Consider the following 23,920-nt stretch of genomic DNA (forward strand, 5'->3'; position numbering starts at 1 on the left):
CAAAATACATATAAAATAATGTAAATTTGTTTCAAAATATATATGCGAATACTCATAAAATAACGTAGATTTCTATAAAAATACATATACAAAATACACATAAAATTAAGTAAATACGTATAAAAAAATGTATACAAAATACACATAAAATAATGTAAATTCGTATATATATAAATAAACAATATAACAGTAAAAGAATGTGTATTTGTATAAATATAAATATACAAAATGCATATAAAATAACGTAAATTTATATAAAACTATATACATAAAATAACGCAAATTTCTATAAAAATATATATACAAAAATGAACATAAAATAAATTTGCATAAAAATATATATACAAAACACACATTAGATAATGTAAATGAGTATAAAAATATGTATATAAAATACCTATGAAATAATCTAAATTCGTATCGAATTAAATTAAGAAAATACCAATAAAATAATGTAATTTTGGATGAAAATATATATACAAAATACACATAAAATAACCTAAATACAAATACAAATATACACATAAAATAATTTAAAATTGAATGAAATAAATATATAAAATAAACATAAAATAAGGTAAATTTGTAATGAAATATATGAAAAAATACACATAAAATAATATAAATTTGTATGAAAATATATATACAAATACACATTAAATAACATGAATTTGTATAAAATTTGTATCAAAGTATATACTTATACACACAATAAAATAACGTAATTTTTTCATGAAAATGTATATACAAAATACACATAAAATAATTTAAATACGTAGAAAAATATATATACAAAAAACACGTAAAATAATGTAAATATGTATGAAAATATGTAAACAAATACACATAAAATAATGTAAATTTGGATAAAATATACATACAAAATGAACATTAAATAATGTAAATATGTATAAAAAAAATATATATACTAAAAAACACATAGAATAATGTTAAATCGTATCAAAATAAATAAAGAGAATATCAATAAAATAATGTAAATTTGTATGAAAATAAAGATGCAAAATATCCATATAATAACGCATATTTGCATAAAAATATATATACAAAAATACATATAAAATAATTAAATTTGTATTAAAATAAATATACAAAATGCTCGTACAATAAAGTAAATTTGTATTGAAATAGATATGCAAAATACACATTAATAATGTAAATTTGTATCAAAATATATATACGAATACTCATAAAATAGAGTAAATTTCTATGAAAATATCCATACAAAATAGATATACAAAATACACATATAACAAGTTAAATTTGTATATAAATACATGTACAAAAAACACATAAAATAATGTAGATTTGTATGAAATGAAAACAAATACATTTTATATAAAATATATATACAAAATACACATAGAATAATGTAAAAACATATCAAGATAAATACACAGAATATCAATAAAATAATGTAAATTTGTATGAAAATAAAGATGCAAAATACCCATAAAATAAAGCATATTTTTATAAAAATACATATACAAAAATACACATAGATTAATCAAATTTGTATTAAAATTAATATACAAAATGCACATACAATAAGGTAAATTTGTATTGAAAAAATATGCAAAAAACACATAAAACAATGTAAATTTGTTTCAAAATATATATACGAATACACATAAAATAACGCAGATTTCTATAGAAATATATATACAAAATACACTTGAAATAATGTAAATACGTATAAAAATATATATACAAAATACACATTAAATAATGTTAATTCGTGTCAAAGTAAATAAACAAAATATCATGAAAAGAATGTGTATTTGTATGAAAAAAGATATACAAAATACACATAAAATAACCTAAATTTGTATAAAACTATATACAAAAATACACAAAAATAATTTAAACTTTTATGAAAATAAATATACAAAAAACATATAAAAATAGGTAAATTTGTATTGAAATACATATATAAAATACACATAAAATAATGTAAATTTGAATGTAAATACATAAACAAATACACTTAAAATAACGTAAATTTGTATAAAAAAATATATACAAAACACAAATAGAATAGTGTAAAATCGTATCAAAATAAATACACAGAATATTAATAAAATAATGTAAATTTGTATGAAAATAAAGAAGCAAAATACCCATAAAATAACGCATTTTTTTTTAAATATATATACAAAAATACACATAAAATTTTTTATTTGTATTAAAATAAATATGCAAAATACACATACAATAAGGTAAATCTGTATTGAAATAGATATGCAAAATACATATACAACAATGTAAATTTGTTTCAAAATATATATACGAATACACATAAAATAACGTAGATTTGTATAAAAATATATATACAAAATACACGTAAAATGAAGTAAATACGTATAAAAAAATGTATACAAAATACACATAAAATAATGTAAATTCGTATCAAAAATAAATAAACAAAATACCAATAAAAGAATATGTATTTGTATAAATATAAATATACAAAATACACATAAAATAACGTAAATTTGTATAAAACTATATACAAAAATACACAGAAGTAATTAAATTCGTATGAAAATAGATATACAAAATACAGATAAAATAAGATAAATTTGAATTGAAATGTATATACAAAATACATAAAATAATGTAAATTTGTATCAAAATATTTATAAAAATACATATAATAACTTAAATTTGTTTAAAAATATATAAACAAAATACACATTAAGTAATGTAAATACGTATAAAAAATACGTACAAAATACACATATAATCATGTAATTCGTATCAAACTAAATAAACAAAATAGCAATATAATAAAGTAAATTTGTATGAGTAAACATATACAAATACATATAAAATAACGCTAATTTCTATAAAATATATGTCGAAAATGAAATTAAAATAACTTAACTTTGTTTAAATATATATATACAAAACAAAAATTAAATAATTTAAATGCGTACTTAAAATATCATATATATGTATAAAACTATATACAAAAATACACAAAAATAATTTAAATTTGTATGAAAAGAAATATACAAAATACACATAAAATTAGGTTAATTTCTATTGAAATACATATACAAAATACACATAAAATAATGTAAATTTGAAAGAAAATATATAAACAAATACACATATAATAACGTAAATTTGTATGAAATATATATACACAATACACATTAAATAATGTAAATATGTATAAAAATATATACAAAACACAAATAGAATAATGTAAAATCGTATCAAAATATATACACAGAATATTAATAAAATAATGTAAATTTGTATGAAAATTAAGATGCAAAATACCTATAAAATAACGCATTTTTTATAAAATTATTGATACTAAAATACACATAAAATATTTGAATTTGTATCAAAATAAATATTCATACGAATACACATAAAATAAAGTAGATTTATAGAAATATATACAAAATACATATGAAATTATGACAATATTTTATGGGTATTTTGTATATATATTTCAAAAGAAATTTACCTAGTTTTATGTGTATTTTGAATATCTATTTTCATTCAAACTCAAATTATTTGTATGTATTTTGTATATATTTCAATACAAATTTTAGTTAGGTTATGTGTATTTTGTAAATCTATTTTCATTCAAATATATATTATTTTATTGGTATTTTGTTGATTTATATTGATACGAATTTACATTATTTTATATGTACTTTGTATATATATTTTTAAACGCATTTACATTATTTAATATTTATTTTGAGTATATAATTTTATACAAAATCATGGTATTTTATGTGTATTTGTATATATATTTTCATATAAATTTACATTATTTTATGTGTATTTTGTACATATATTTCATTACAAATTTACCTTATTTTATGTTTATTTTGTATGTGAATTTTGTACATTTATATTTATACAAATACACATTCTTTTATTGGTATTTTGTTTATTTATTTTGTTTCGAATTTACATTATTTTATGTGTTTTTTGTTTACATTTTTTTATACGTATTTACTTAATTTTATGTGTATTTTGTATATATATTTTTATAGAAATCTACGTTATTTTATGTGTATTCGTACATATATTTTGAAACAAATTTACATTGTTTTATATGTACAATAAGGTAAATTTGTATTGAAATAGATATGCAAAATACATATAAAGCAATGTAAATTTGTTTCAAAATATGTATACGAATACACATAAAATAACGTAGATTTCTATAAAAATATATATACAAAATACACATAAAATGAAGTAAATACGTATAAAAAGATGTATACAAAATACACATAAAATAATGTAAATTCGTATCAAAATAAAAAAACAAAATACCAATAATAGAATGTGTATTTGTATAAATATAAATATACAAAATACACATAAAATAACGTAAATTTATAGAAAACTATATACAAAAATACACAGAAGTAATTAAATTCGTAGGAAAATAGATATACAAAATACAGATAAAATAAGCTAAATTTGAATTGAAATGTATATACAAAATACATAAAATAATGTAAATTTGTATAAAAATATTTATAAAAATACATATAATAACGTAAATTTGTTTAAAAATATATAAACAAAATACACATTAAGTGATGTAAATACGTATAAAAAATATGTACAAAATACACATATAATCATTTAATTCGTATCAAACTAAATAAACAAAATATCAATAAAATAATGTAAATTTGTATGAGAAAACATATACAAATACATATAAAATAACGCTAATTTCTATAAAAATATATGTCCAAAAATGAGCGTAAAATAAAGTAACTATGGATAAAAATATATATACAAAACACACATTAAATAATGTAAATGCGTACATAAAATAACCTAAATTTGTATAAAACTATATACAAAAATACACAAAAATAATTTAAATTTGTATGAAAAGAAATATAGAGAATACACATAAAATTAGGTTAATTTGTATTGAAATAGATATACAAAATACACATAAAATAATGTAAATTTGAAAGAAAATATATAAACAAATACACATATAATAACGTAAATTTGTATGAAATATATATACAAAATACACATTAAATAATGTAAATATGTATAAAAAATATATACAAAACACAAATAGAATAATGTAAAATCGTATCAAAATTTTCGTTATTATATGTATTTTTATAAATATTTTGATACAAATCTACATTATTTTATGTATTTTGTATATACATTTCAATTAAAATTTCGCCTATTTTATCTGTATTTTGTATATCTATTTTCATACGAATTTAATTACTTCTGTGTATTTTTGTATATAGTTTTATATAAATTTACGTTATTTTATGTGTATTTTGTATATTTATATTTATACAAATACACATTCTTTTATTGGTATTTTGTTTATTTATTTTGATACGAACTTACATTATTTTATGTGTATTTTGTATACATTTTTTTATACGTATTTACTTCATTTTATGTGTATTTTGTATATATATATTTATAGAAATCTACGTTATTTTATGTGTATTCGTATATATATTTTGAAAAAAATTTACATTGTTTTATATGTATTTTGCATATCTATTTCAATACAAATTTACCTTATTGTATGTGTTTTTTGTATATTTATTTTAACACAAATTTAATTTTTTGATGTGTATTTTGGTATATATATTTTTATAAATAAAAAAAAATGCGTTATTTTATGGGTATTTTGCTTCTTTATTTTCATACAAATTTACATTATTTTATTAATATTCTGTGTATTTATTTTGATACGATTTTACATTATTCTATTTGTGTTTTGTACATATTTTTTATACAAATTTACGTTATTTTAAGTGTATTTGTTTATGTATTTTCATTCAAATTTACATTATTTTATGTGTATTTTGTGTATGTATTTCAATACAAATTTACCTAATTTTATTTTTATTTTTTATATTTATTTCACAAATTTAAAATATTTTGTGTATTTTGTATATAGTTTGATACAAATTTAGGTTATTTTATGTGTATTTTGTATATCTATTTTCATACAAATACACATTCTTTTATTTATATTTTGTTTATTTATTTTGACGCATATTTACATTATTTAATGTGTATTTTGTATATATATTTCTATACGAATTTACATCATTTCATGTGTATTTTGTATAGTTTTAAACAAATTTATATTATTTAATGTATTTTGTATATATATATATATATATATATATATATATATATATATATATATATATATATATATATATATATATATATATATATATATATATATATATATATATATATATATATATATATATATATATATTTATACAAATTCACATTCTTTTATTGGTATTTTGTTTATTTATTTTGATACTAATTTACTTTATTTTATGTGTATTTTGTATACATTTTTTATACGTTTTACTTAATTTTATGTGTATTTTGTATATATATTTGTTATAGAAATCTACCTTATTTCATGTGTATTCGTATATATATTTTGAAACAAATTTACATTGTTTATATGTATTTTGCATATCTATTTTTGTGTATTCTGTATTTATTTTTGTTATACATAGAATAATGTAAAATCGTATCAAAATAAGTACACAGAATATCAATAAAATAATTTAAATTTGTATGAAAATAAAGATGCAAAATACTTATAAAATAAAGCATATTTTTTTTTAAAATACATATACAAAAATACACATAGAATAATTAAATATGTGTTAAAATTAATATACAAAATGCACATACAATAAGGTAAGTTTGTATTGAAAAAAAAAGCAAAATACACATAAAACAGTGTAAATTTGTTTCAAAATATATATACGAATACACATAAAATAACGTTGATTTCTATAGGAATATATATACAAAATACACATGAAATGATGTAAATACGTATAAAAATATATACAAAATACACATTAAATACTGTAAATTCGAGTCAAAATAAATAAACAAAATATCAATAAAAGAATGTGTATTTGTATGAAAATAAATATACAAAATACACATAAAATAACCTAAATTTGTATCAAACTATATTCTAAAATACACAAAAATATTTTAAATTTGTATGAAAATAAATATACAAAATACACATAAAATTAGGTAGATTTGTATTGAAATACATATACAAAATACACATAAAATAATGTAAATTTGAATGAAAAGACATAGACAAATACACTTAAAATAACGTAAATTTGTATAAAAAAATATATACAAAACACAAATAGAATAATGTAAAATCGTATCGAAATAAATACACAGAATATTAATAAAATAATGTATATTTGTATGAAAATAAAGAGGCAAAATACCCATAAAATAACGCATTTTTTTTTATTTATAAAAATATATATACCAAAATACACATAAAAAAAATAAATTTGAATTAAAATAAATATGAAAAAAACACATACAATAAGGTAAATTTGTATTGAAATAGATATGCAAAATACATATAAAACAATGTAAATTTGTTTCAAAATATATATACGAATACACATAAAATAACGTATATTTCTATAAAAATATATATACAAAATACACATAAAATGAAGTAAATACGTATAAAAAAATGTATACAAAATACACATAAATAATGTAAATTGTATCAAAATAAATATACAAAATACCAATAAAAGAATGTGTATTTGTATAAATATAAATATACAAAATACATAAAATAACGTAAATTTATATAAACTATATACAAAAATACACAGAAGTATTTTAATTTGTATGAAAATAGATATTCAAAATAAGGTAAATTCGTTTCAAATTCAATAAACAAAATTCAGATAAAAGAAAGTATATTTGTAGAATAAATAAATATAAAAAAAACACATAAAATAAGGAAAATTTGTTTGAAAATATAAAAAAAAATAAAAAAAAAAAATTTCAATTTGTATGAAAATAAATATACAAAATACACATGTATTTTGTATATCTATTTTCACACAAATTTAATTAATTTTGTGTATTTTTGCATATAGTTTTATATAAATTTACGTTATTTTATTTGTATTTTGTATATTTATATTTATACAATACACATTCTTTTATTAGTATTTTGTTTATTTATTTTGATACGAGTTTACATTATTTTATGTGTATTTTGTATACCTTTTTTATACGTATTTACTTCATTTTATGTGTATTTTGTATATTTATTTTCATAGAAATCTACGTTATTTTATGTGTATTCGTATATATATTTTGAAAAAAATTTACATGGTTTTATATGTATTTTGCATATCTATTTCAATACAAATTTACCTTATTGTATGTGCATTTTGTATATTTATTTTAATACAAATTCAAATATTTTATGTGTGTCTTGGTATAAATATTTTTATAAAAAATGCGTTATTTTATGGGTATTTTGCATTTTAATTTTCATACAAATTTACATTGTTTTATTAATATTCTGTGTATTTATTTTGATACGATTTTATATTATTGTATTTGTGTTTTGTATATATTTTTTTATACATATTTACATTATTTAATGTGTATTTTTTATATATATTTTATACAAATTTACGTTATTTTAATTGTATTTGTTTATATATTTTCATTCAAATTTACATTATTTTATGTGTATTTTGTAAATGTATTTCAATACAAATTTACCTAATTTTATGTGTATTATGTATATTTATTTTCATACAAATTAAAATTATTTTTCTGTATTTTTGTATATAGTTTTATACAAATTTAGGTGATTTTATGTGTATATTGTATATCTATTTTCATACAAATACACATTCTTTTATTGATATTTTGTTTATTTATTTTGACGCGAATTTACATTATTTAATGTGTATTTTATATATATTTTTATACGTGTTTACATCATTTGATGTGTATTTTGTATATATATTTCTATAGAAATCTACGTTGATTTATGAGTATTCGCATATAGATTTTGAAATAAATTTACACTGTTTTATGTGTATTTTGCATATTTTTTCAATACAAATTTACCTTATTGTATATGCATTTTGTATATTAATTTTAATACAAATTTAATTATGCTATATGTATTTTTGTATATGTATTTTTATAAAAATATGCTTTATTTTATGGGTATTTTGCATTTTTATTTTCATACAAATTTACATTATTTTATTTATATTCTGTTTTTTTTTTTTTGAAACATTTTTACATTATTCTATGTGTATTTTGTATATATATTTTTATACGTATTTACTTAATTTATGTGTATTTTGTATATATATTTTTATAGAAATCTACGTTATTTTATGTGTATTCGTATATATTTTGAAACAAATTTACATTGTTTTATATGTATTTTTGCATATCTCTTTCAATACAAGTTTACCTTATTGTATGTGCATTTTGTATATTTACTTCAATACAAATTTAAATATTTTATGTGTATTTTGGTATATATATTTTTATAAGAAATGCGCTATTTGATGGGAATTTTGCATCTTTATTTTCATACAAATTTACATTATTTTATTAATATTCGGTGTATTTATTTTGATACGATTTCACATTATTCTATTTGTTTTTTGTATATATATTTTTTTTATACATATTACATTATTTAATGTGTATCTTGCATATATATTTCATACAAATTTATTATCTATTATTTATTTTCATACAAATACACATTCTTTTCATGATATTTTGTTTATTTATTTTGACACGAATTTAATTAGCTATGTATTTTGTATATATATTTTTATACGTATTTACATAATTTCATGTGTATTTTGTATATATATATATTTCTATAGAAATCTACGTTATTTTATGTCTATTCGTATATATATTTTGAAACAAATTTACTTTGTTTTATATGCATTTTTGAATATCTCTTTCAATACATATTTACCTTACTGTATATGCATTTTGTATATTTATTTCAATACAAATTTAAATATTTTACGTGTATTTTGGTATATATATTTTTATAAAAAATGCGTTATTTTACGGGTATTTTGCATCTTTCTTTTCATACAAATTTACATTATTTTATTGATATTCTGTGTATTTATATTGATAGGATTTTACATTATTCTATTTCTTTTTTGTAAATATTTTTTATACACATTTACATTATTTAATGTGTATCTTGCATATATATTTTATACAAATTTACGTTATTTTAAGTGCATTTGTTTATATATTTTCATTCAAATTTACATTATTCTATGTGTATTTTGTATATGTATTTCAATACAAATTTACCTAATTTTATGTGTATTTTGTATATATCTTTTCATACAAATTTTAAATATTTTTGTTTATTTTTGTATATAGTTTTATACAAATTTAGGTTATTTTATGTACGCATTTACTTTATTTAATGTGTGTTTTGTATATATATTTTTATGCAAATTTACTTTATTTTATGTGCATTTTTGTACATATATTTTTTAGAAATTTGCGTTAATTTATGTGTATTTGTATATGTTTTCATACAAATTTACATTATTTGATTGCTATTTTGTTTATTTATTTTGATACGAATGAAAATAGATATACAAAATATACATAAAATAAACTAAATTTGTATTGAAATATATATACAAAATACATAAAATAATGTAAATTTGTATCAAAATATTTTAACAGATGCGCATAAAATAACGTAAATTTGTTTTAAAATATACAAAATACACATTAAATAATGTAAATATGTATAAAAAATATATACAAAACACAAATAGAATAATGTAAAATCGTATTAAAATAAATACACAGAATATTAATAAAACAATGTAAATTTGTATGAAAATAAAGATGCAAAATACCCATTAAATAACGAATTTTTTTTTAAATATATATACCAAAATACACATGAAAAATTAATTTGTATTAAAATAAATATACAAAATACACATACAATAAGGTAAATCTGTATTGAAATAGATATGCAAAATACATATAAAACAATGTAAATTTGTTTCAAAATATATATACGAATACACATAAAATAACGTAGATTTGTATAAAAATATATATACAAAATACATATAAAATGAAGTAAATACGTATAAGAAAATGTATACAAAATACACATAAAATAATGTAAATTCGTATCAAAATAAAAAAAAAAAATACCAATAAAAGAATGTGTATATGTATAATATATAATATACAAAATACACATAAAATAACGTAAATTTATATAAACTATACAAAATACACAAAAGTAATTAAATTTGTATGAAAATAGATATACAAAATACAGATAAAATAAGCTAAATTTGAATTGAAATGTATATACAAAATACAATATTTTATGTGTATATTTGTATTTGTATTTAGGTTATTTTATGTGTATTTTGTATATATATTTTCATCCAAAATTTCATTATTTTATTGGTATTTTCTTAATTTAATTCGATACGAATTTAGATTATTTCATAGGTATTTTCTATACATATTTTTATACTCATTTACATTATCTAATGTGTGTTTTGTATATATATTTTTATGCAAATTTATTTTATGTTCATTTTTGTACATATATTTATATAGAAATTTGCGTTATTTTATGTATATAGTTTTATATAAATTTACGTTATTTTATGTGCATTTTGTATATTTATATTTATACAAATACACATTCTTTTATTGGTATATTGTTTATTTACATTTATACGAATTTACATTATTTTATGTGCATTTTGTATACATTTTTTTATACGTATTTACTTTATTTTATATGTATTTTGTATATGTATTTTTATAAAAATCTACGTTATTTTATGTGTATTCGTATATATATTTTGAAACAAATTTACATTATTTTATATGTATTTTGCATATCTATTTCAATACAAATTTACCTTATTGTATGTGCATTTTGTATATTTATTTTAATACAAATTGAAATATTTTATGTGTATTTTGGTATCAATAATTTTATAAAAAAACGTAAATTTGTATAAAAAAATATGTACAAAACACAAATAGAATAATGTAAAATCGTATCAAAATAAAAACACAGAATATTAATAAAATAATGTAAATTTGTATGAAAATAAAGAAGGAAAATACCCATAAAATAACGCTTTTTTTTTTTATAAAAATATATATACCAAAATACACATCAGAATATTAAATTTGTATTAAAATAAATTTACAAAAAACACATACAATAAGGTAAATCTGTATTGAAATAGATATGCAAAATACATATAAAACAATGTAAATTTGTTTCAAAATATATATACGAATACACATAAAATAACGTAGATTTCTATAAAAATATATATACAAAATACACATAAAATGAAGTAAATACGTATTAAAAAATGTATACAAAATACACATAAAATAATGTAAATTCGTATCAAAATAAATAAACAAAATACCAATAAAAGAATGTGTATTTGTATAAATATACAAAATACACATAAAATAACGTAAATTTATATAAAACTATATACAAAAAATACACAGAAGTAAATAAATTTGTATGAAAATATATACAAAATACACACAAAATAAGCTAAATTTGAATTGAAATATATATACAAAATACACATATTTTGCATATCTATTTTCAAACAAATTTAAATTATTTTTGTGTATTTTTGTTTATATTTATTTTTGTTATACATAGAATAATGTAAAATCGTATCAAAATAAGTACACAGAATATCAAAAAAATAATTTAAATTTGTATGAAAATAAAGATGCAAAATACCCATAAGATAAAGCATTTTTTTTTTAAATAATATACAAAATACACATAGAATAATTAAATTTGTATTAAAATTAATATACATAATGCACACATACAAAAGGTAAATTTGTATTGAAAAACGCAAAATACAAATAAACAGTGTAAATTTGTTTCAAAATATATATACGAATACACATAAAATAACTCGTATATTGTATATCTAATTTCATACAAATACACACTCTTTTATTGATATTTTGTTTATTTATTTTGACGCGAATTTACATTATTTAATATATATATATATATATATATATATATATATATATATATATATATATATATATATATATATATATATATATATATATATATATATATATATATATATATATATTTTTTATACGTGTTTACATCATTTGATGTGTATTTTGTATATATATTTCTATAGAAATCTACGTTGATTTATGAGTATTCGTATATAGATTTTGAAATAAATTTACACTGTTTTATGTGTATTTTGCATATTTTTTCAATACAAATTTACCTTATTGTATATGCATTTTGTATATTAATTTTAATACAAATTTAATTATTCTATGTGTATTTTTGTATATGTATTTTTATAAAAATATGCTTTATTTTATGGGTATTTTGCATTTTTATTTTCATACAAATTTACATTATTTTATTTATATTCTGTTTATTTTTTTTAAACAATTTTACATTATTCTATGTGTATTTTGTATATCTATATTTATACGTATTTACTTAATTTTATGTGTATTTTGTATATATTTTTTTATAGAAATCTACGTTATTTTATGTGTATTCGTATATATATTTTGAAACAAATTTATATTGTTTTATATGTATTTTTGCATATCTCTTTCAATACAAGTTTACCTTATTGTATGTGCATTTTGTATATTTATTTCAATACAAATTTAAATATTTTATGTGTATTTTGGTATATATATTTTTATAAGAAATGCGCTATTTGATGGGAATTTTGCATCTTTATTTTCATACAAATTTACATTATTTTATTAATATTCGGTGTATTTATTTTGTTACGATTTCACATTATTCTATTTGTTTTTTGTATATATATTTTTTTACATATTTACATTATTTAAAGTGTATCTTGCATATATATTTCATACAAATTTATTATCTATTATTTATTTTCATGCAAATACACATTCTTTTCATGATATTTTGTTTATTTATTTTGACACGAATTTACCTAGATATGTATTTTGTATATATATTTTTATACGTATTTACATAATTTCATGTGTATTTTGTATATATTTTTATAGAAATCTACGTTATTTTATGTGTATTCGTATATATATTTTGAAACAAATTAACTTTGTTTTATATGTATTTTTGAATATCTCTTTCAATACATATTTACCTTACTGTATATGCATTTTGAATATTTATTTCAATACAAATTTAAATATTTTATGTGTATTTTGGTATATATATTTTTATAAAAAATGCGCTATTTTATGGGAATTTTGCATCTTTCTTTTCATACAAATTTACATTATTTTATTGATATTCTGTGTATTTATATTGATAGGATTTTATATTATTCTATTTCTTTTTTGTATATATTTTTTTATACACATTTACATTATTTAATGTGTATCTTGCATATATATTTTATACAAATTTACGTTATTTTAAGTGTATTTGTTTATATATTTTCATTCAAATTTACATTATTTTATGTGTATTTTGTATATGTATTTCAATACAAATTTACCTAATTTTACGTGTATTTTTATTTCTTTTCATACAAATTTTAAAAATTTTTGTGTATTTTTGTATATAGTTTTATACAAATTTAGTTTATTTTATGTACGCATTTACATTATTTAATGTGTGTTTTGTATATATATTTTTATGCAAATTTACTTTATTTCATGTGCATTTTTGTACATATATTTTTTTAGAAATTTGCGTTATTTTATGTGTATTTGTATATGTTATCTCATACAAATTTACATTATTTTATTGCTATTTTGTTTATTTATTTTGATACGAATGAAAATAGATATACAAAATATAGATAAAATAAACTAAATTTGTATTAAAATATATATACAAAATACATAAAATAATGTAAATTTGTATCAAAATATTTTAACAGATACGCATAAAATAACGTAAATTTGTTTTAAAATATACAAAATACACATTAAATAATGTAAATATGTATAAAAAAATATATACAAAACACAAATAGAATAATGTAAAATCGTATCAAATTAAATACACTGAATATTAATAAAACAATGTAAATTTGTATGAAAATAAAGATGCAAAATACCCATTAAAAAACGCATTTTTTTATAAAAATATATATACCAAAATACACATGAAAAAATTAATTTGTATTAAAATAAATATGCAAAATACACATACAATAAGGTAAATCTGTATTGAAATAGATATGCAAAATACATATAAAACAATGTAAATTTGTTTCAAAATATATATACGAATACACATAAAATAACGTAGATTTCTATAAAAATATATATACAAAATACACATAAAATGAAGTAAATACGTATAAGAAAATGTATACAAAATACACATAAAATAATGTAAATTCGTATCAAAATAAATAAACAAAATACCAATAAAAGAATGTGTATTTGTATAAATATAAATATACAAAATACACATCAAATAACGTAAATTTGTATAAAACTATACAAAAATACACAAAAGTAATTAAATTCGTATGAAAATAGATATACAAAATACAGATAAAATAAGCTAAATTTGAATTGAAATGTATATACAAAATACAATATTTTATGTGTATATTTGTATTTGTATTTAGGTTATTTTATGTGTATTTTGTATATATATTTTCATCCAAAATTTCATTATTTTATTGGTATTTTCTTAGTTCAATTCGATACGAATTTAGATTATTTCATAGGTATTTTCTATACATATTTTTATACTCATTTACATTATCTAATGTGTGTTTTGTATATATATTTTTATGCAAATTTATTTCATGTTCATTTTTGTACATATATTTTTATAGAAATTTGCGTTATTTTATGTATATAGTTTTATACAAATTTACGTTATTTTATGTGCATTTTGTATATTTATATTTATACAAATACACATTCTTTTATTGGTATATTGTTTATTTACATTTATACGAATTTACATTATTTTATGTGTATTTTGTATACATTTTTTTATACATATTTACTTTATTTTATATGTATTTTGTATATGTATTTTTATAAAAATCTACGTTATTTTATGTGTATTCGTATATATTTTTTGAAACAGATTTACATTATTTTATATGTATTTTGCATATCTATTTCAATACAAATTTACCTTATTGTATGTCCATTTTGTATATTTATTTTAATACAAATTGAAATATTTTATGTGTATTTTGGTATCAATAATTTTATAAAAAAACGTAAATTTGTATAAAAAAATATATATTATATTTTTGTAAAATCGTATCAAAATAAATACACAGAATATTAATAAAATAATGTAAATTTGTATGAAAATAAAGAAGCAAAATACCCATAAAATAACGCATTTTTTTTATTTATAAAAATATATATACCAAAATACACATCAAAAAATTAAATTTGTATTAATATAAATAGACCAAAAACACATCCAAGAAGGTAAATCTGTATTGAAATAGATAGGCAAAATACATATAAAACACGGTAAATGTGTTTCAAACTATATATACATACATACATAAAATAACGTAGATTCTATAAATATATATATACAAAATACATAAAATGAAGTAAATACGTATAAAATAATAATAAAATAATAATGTAAAAATAATGTAAATAAATAAAAATAAATACCAATAAAAGAATGTGTATTTGTATAAATATAATAATACATAAAATAACGTAAATTTATATAAAACTATATACAAAATACACAGAAGTAATTAAATTTGTATGAAATATATATAAAATACTAAAATAAATAATATTTTGAAATATATATACAAAATACATATTTTGCATATCTATTTTCAAACAAATTTAAATTATTTTTTATTTTGTATATATTTATTTTGTTATACATAGAATAATGTAAAATCGTATCAAAATAAGTACACAGAATATCAATAAAATAATGTAAATTTGTATGAAAATAAAGATGCAAAATACCCATAAGATAAAGCATATTTTTTTAAATACATATATAAAAATACACATAGAATAATTAAATTTGTATTAAAATTAATATACATAATGCACACATATACAAAAGGTAGATTTGTATTGAAAAAACGCAAAATACAAATAAAACATTGAAAATTTGTTTCTAAATATATATACGAATACACATAAAATAACGTGTATTTTGTATATCTATTTTCATACAAATACACATTCTTTTATTGATATTTTGTTTATTTATTTTGACGCGAATTTACATTATTTAATGTGTATATATATATATATATATATATATATATATATATATATATATATATATATATATATATATATATATATATATATATATATATATATATATATATATATATATATATATATATATATATATATATATATATATATATATATATATATATATATATATATATATATATATATATATATATATATATATTTTATATATATTTTTATATATATTTTGACGTTGATTTATGAGTATTCGTATATAGATTTTGAAATAAATTTACACTGTTTTATGTGTATTTTGCATATTTTTTCAAAACAAATTTACCTTATTGTATATGCATTTTGTATATTAATTTTAATACAAATTTAATTATGCTATGTGTATTTTTGTATATGTATTTTTATAAAAATATGCTTTATTTTATGGGTATTTTGCATTTTTATTTTCATACAAATTTACATTATTTTATTTATATTCTGTTTATTTTTTTAAAAACAATTTTACATTATTCTATGTGTATTTTTTTTATATCTATATTTATACGTATTTACTTAATTTTATGTGTATTTTGTATATATATTTTTATAGAAATCTACGTTATTTTATGTGTATTCGTATATATTTTGAAACAAATTTACATTGTTTTATATGTATTTTTGCATATCTCTTTCAATACAAGTTTACCTTATTGTATGTGCATTTTGTATATTTATTTCAATACAAATTTAAATATTTTATGTGTATTTTGGTATATATATTTTTATAAGAAATGCGCTATTTGATGGGAATTTTGCATCTTTATTTTCATACAAATTTACATTATTTTATTAATATTCGGTGTATTTATTTTGTTACGATTTCACATTATTCTATTTGTTTTTTGTATATATTTTTTTTTTACATATTTACATTATTTAAAGTGTATATTGCATATATATTTCATACAAATTTATTATCTATTATTTATTTTCATGCAAATACACATTCTTTTCATGATATTTTGTTTATTTATTTTGACACGAATTTACCTAGATATGTATTTTGTATATATATTTTTATACGTATTTACATAATTTCATGTGTATTTTGTATATATATTTTATGTGTATTCGTATATATATTTTGAAACAAATTAACTTTGTTTTATATGTATTTTTGAATATCTCTTTCAATACATATTTACCTTACTGTATATGCATTTTGTATATTTATTTCAATACAAATTTAAATATTTTATGTGTATTTTGGTATATATATTTTAATATGAGCTATTTTATGGGAATTTTGCATCTTTCTTTTCATACAAATTTACATTATTTTATTGATATTCTGTGTATTTATATTGATAGGATTTTACATTATTCTATTTCTTTTTTGTATATATTTTTTTATACACATTTACATTATTTAATGTGTATCTTGCATATATATTTTATACAAATTTACGTTATTTTAAGTGTATTTGTTTATATATTTTCATTCAAATTTACATTATTTTATGTGTATTTTGTATATGTATTTCAATACAAATTTACCTAATTTTATGTGTATTTTGTATATTTCTTTTCATACAAATTTTTAAAAATTTTGTGTATTTTTGTATATAGTTTTATACAAATTTAGTTTATTTTATGTACGCATTTACATTATTTAATGTGTGTTTTGTATATATATTTTTATGCAAATTTACTTTATTTTATGTGCATTTTTGTATAGATTTTTTAGAAATTTATGTTATTTTATGTGTATTTGTATATGTTATCTCATACAAATTTACATTATTTGATTGCTATTTTGTTTATTTATTTTGATACGAGTGAAAATAGATATACAAAATATACATAAAATAAACTAAATTTGTATTAAAATATATACAAAATACATAAAATAATGTAAATTTGTATCAAAATATTTTAACAGATACGCATAAAATAACGTAAATTTGTTTTAAAATATACAAAATACACATTAAATAATGTAAATATGTATAAAAAAATATATACAAAACACAAATAGAATAATGTAAAATCGTATCAAAATAAATACACTGAATATTAATAAAACAATGTAAATTTGTATGAAAATAAAGATGCAAAATACCCATTAAATAACGCATTTTTTTATAAAAATATATATACTAAAATACACATGAAAAAATTAATTTGTATTAAAATAAATATGCAAAATACACATACAATAAGGTAAATCTGTATTGAAATAGATATGCAAAATACATATAAAACAATGTAAATTTGTTTCAAAATATATATACGAATACACATAAAATAACGTAGATTTCTATGAAAATATATATACAAAATACACATAAAATGAAGTAAATACGTATAAGAAAATGTATACAAAATACACATAAAATAATGTAAATTCGTATCAAAATAAATAAACAAAATACCAATAAAAGAATGTGTATTTGTATAAATATAAATATACATAATACACATAAAATAACGTAAATTTGTATAAAACTATACAAAAATACACAAAAGTAATTAAATTCGTATGAAAATAGATATACAAAATACAGATAAAATAAGCTAAATTTGAGTTGAAATGTATATACAAAATACAATATTTTATGTGTATATTTGTATTTGTATTTAGGTTATTTTATGTGTATTTTGTATAAATATTTTCATCCAAAATTTCATTATTTTATTGGTATTTTCTTAATTCAATTCGATACGAATTAAGATTATTTCATAGGTATTTTCTATACATATTTTTGTACTCATTTACATTATCTAATGTGTGTTTTGTAAATATATTTTTATGCAAATTTATTTTATGTTCATTTTTGTACATATATTTTTATAGAAATTTGCGTTATTTTATGTATATAGTTTTATATAAATTTACGTTATTTTATGTGCATTTTGTATATTTATATTTATACAAATACACATTCTTTTATTGGTATATTGTTTATTTACATTTATACGAATTTACATTATTTTATGTGTATTTTGTATACATTTTTTTTAAACATATTTACTTTATTTTATATGTATTTTGTATATGTATTTTTATAAAAATCTACGTTATTTTATGTGTATTCGTATATATTTTTTGAAACAGATTTACATTATTTTATATGTATTTTGCATATCTATTTCAATACAAATTTACCTTATTGTATGTGCATTTTGTATATTTATTTTAATACAAATTGAAATATTTTATGTGTATTTTGATATCAATAATTTTATAAAAAATCGTAAATTTGTATAAAAAAATATGTACAAAACACAAATAGAATAATTTAAAATCGTATCAAAATAAATACACAGAATATTAATAAAATAATGTAAATTTGTATGAAAATAAAGAAGCAAAATACCCATAAAATAACGCATTTTTTTTATTTATAAAAATATATACCAAAATACACATCAAAAAATTAAATTTGTATTAAAATAAATATACAAAAAACACATACAATAAGGTAAATCTGTATTGAAATAGATATGCAAAATACATATAAAACAATGTAAATTTGTTTCAAAATATATATACGAATACACATAAAATAACGTAGATTTCTATAAAAATATATATACAAAATACACATAAAATGAAGTAAATACGTATAAAAAAATGTATACAAAATACACATCAAATAATGTAAATTCGTATCAAAATAGATAAACAAAATACCAATAAAAGAATGTGTATTTGTATAAATATAAATATACAAAATACACATAAAATAACGTAAATTTATATAAAACTATATACAAAAATACACAGAAGTAATTAAATTTGTATGAAAATATATACAAAATATACACAAAATAAGCTAAATTTAAATTGAAATATATACAAAATACACATATTTTGCATATCTATTTTCAAACAAATTTAAATTATTTTTGTGTATTTTTGTATATATTTATTTTTGTTATACATAGAATAATGTAAAATCGTATCAAAATAAGTACACAGAATATCAATAAAATAATTTAAATTTGTATGAAAATAAATATGCAAAATACCCATAAGATAAAGCATTTTTTTTTTAAATAAATATACAAAAATACACATAGAATAATTAAATTTGTATTAAAATTAATATACATAATGCACACATACAAAAAGGTAGATTTGTATTGAAAAAAAAACGCAAAATACAAATAAAACAGTGTAAATTTGTTTCAAAATATATATACGAATACACATAAAATAACGTGTATATTGTATATCTATTTTCATACAAATACACATTCTTTTATTGATATTTTGTTTATTTATTTTGACGCGAATTTACATTATTTAATGTGTATATATATATATATATATATATATATATATATATATATATATATATATATATATATATATATATATATATATATATATATATATATATATATATATATATATATATATATATATATATATATATATATATATATATATATATATATATATATATATATATATATATATATATATATATATATATATATTTATTTATACGTGTTTACATCATTTGATGTGTATTTTGTATATGTATTTCTATAGAAATCTACGTTGATTTATGAGTATTCGTATATAGATTTTAAAATAAATTTACACTGTGTTATGAATTTTGCATATTTTTCAATACAAATTTACCTTATAGTATATGCATTTTGTATATAAATTTAAATACAACTTAAAATATTCTATGTGTATTTTTGTAAATGTATATTTATAAAATATGCTTTATTTTATGGGTATTTTGCATTTTATTTTCATACAAATTTACATTATTTTTTTTATATTCTGTTTATTTTTTTAAACAATTTTACATTATTCTATGTGTATTTTGTATATCTATATTTATACGTATTTACTTAATTTTATGTGTATTTTGTATATATATTTTTATAGAAATCTACGTTATTTTATGTGTATTCGTATATATATTTTGAAACAAATTTACATTGTTTTATATGTATTTTTGCATATCTCTTTCAATACAAGTTTACCTTATTGTATGTGCATTTTGTATATTTATTTCAATACAAATTTAAATATTTTATGTGTATTTTGGTATATATATTTTATAAGAAATGCGCTATTTGATGGGAATTTTGCATCTTTATTTTCATACAAATTTACATTATTTTATTAATATTCGGTGTATTTATATTGTTACGATTTCACATTATTCTATTTGTTTTTGTATATATTTTTTTACAAATTTACATTTTTTAAAGTGTATCTTGCATATATATTTCATACAAATTTATTATCTATTATTTATTTTCATGCAAATACACATTCTTTTCATGATATTTTGTTTATTTATTTTGACACGAATTTACCTAGATATGTATTTTGTATATATATTTTTATACGTATTTACATAATTTCATGTGTATTTTGTATATATATTTCTATAGAAATCTACGTTATTTTATGTGTATTCGTATATATATTTTGAAACAAATTAACTTTGTTTTATATGTATTTTTGAATATCTCTTTCAATACATATTTACCTTACTGTATATGCATTTTGTATATTTATTTCAATACAAATTTAAATATTTTATGTGTATTTTGGTATATATTTTTATAAAAAATGCGCTATTTTATGGGAATTTTGCATCTTTCTTTTCATACAAATTTACATTATTTTATTGATATTTTGTGTATTTATATTGATAGGATTTTACATTATTCTATTTCTTTTTTGTATATATTTTTTTATACACATTTACATTATTTAATGTGTATCTAGAGACAGAGGACGACAAAGAGAGAAATACCTGGATTGGATGAGAAAACATCTACAGGCAGGAATGAACATCGCGCAAGTCCTGCAGAGAACGCGAGATAGAGAGATGTGGCGTGTCATGGTTGCCGACGTCCTGCAGGATATGGCACACCGGTAAGGTAATGTGTATCTTGCATATATATTTTATACAAATTTACGTTATTTTAAGTGTATTTGTTTATATATTTTCATTCAAATTTACATTATTTTATGTGTATTTTGTATATGTATTTAAATACAAATTTACCTAATTTTACGTGTATTTTGTATATTTCTTTTCATACAAATTTTAAAAATTTTTGTGTATTTTTGTATATAGTTTTATACAAATTTAGTTTATTTTATGTATGCATTTACATTATTAAATGTGTGTTTTGTATATATATTTTTATGCAAATTTACTTTATTTTATGTGCGTTTTTTTATATATATTTTTTTAGAAATTTGCGTTATTTTATGTGTATTTGTATATGTTATCTCATACAAATTTACATTATTTTATTGCTATTTTGTTTATTTATTTTGATACGAATGAAAATAGATATACACAATATACATAAAATAAACTAAATTTGTATTAAAATATATATGCAAAATACATAAAATAATGTAAATTTGTATCAAAATATTTTAACAGATACGCATAAAATAACGTAAATTTGTTTTAAAATATACAAAATACACATTAAATAATGTAAATATGTATAAAAAAATATATACAAAACACAAATAGAATAATGTAAAATCGTATCAAAATAAATACACTGAATATTAATAAAACAGTGTAAATTTGTATGAAAATAAAGATGCAAAATACCCATTAAATAACGCATTTTTTATAAAAATATATATACCAAAATACACATGAAAAAATTAATTTGTATTAAAATAAATATACAAAATACACATACAATAAGGTAAATCTGTATTGAAATAGATATGCAAAATACATATAAAACAATGTAAATTTGTTTCAAAATATATATACGAATACAC

Source organism: Eriocheir sinensis, unplaced genomic scaffold, assembly GCF_024679095.1.
Source record: "Eriocheir sinensis breed Jianghai 21 unplaced genomic scaffold, ASM2467909v1 Scaffold241, whole genome shotgun sequence".
In the NCBI taxonomy this organism is placed as follows: domain Eukaryota; kingdom Metazoa; phylum Arthropoda; class Malacostraca; order Decapoda; family Varunidae; genus Eriocheir; species Eriocheir sinensis.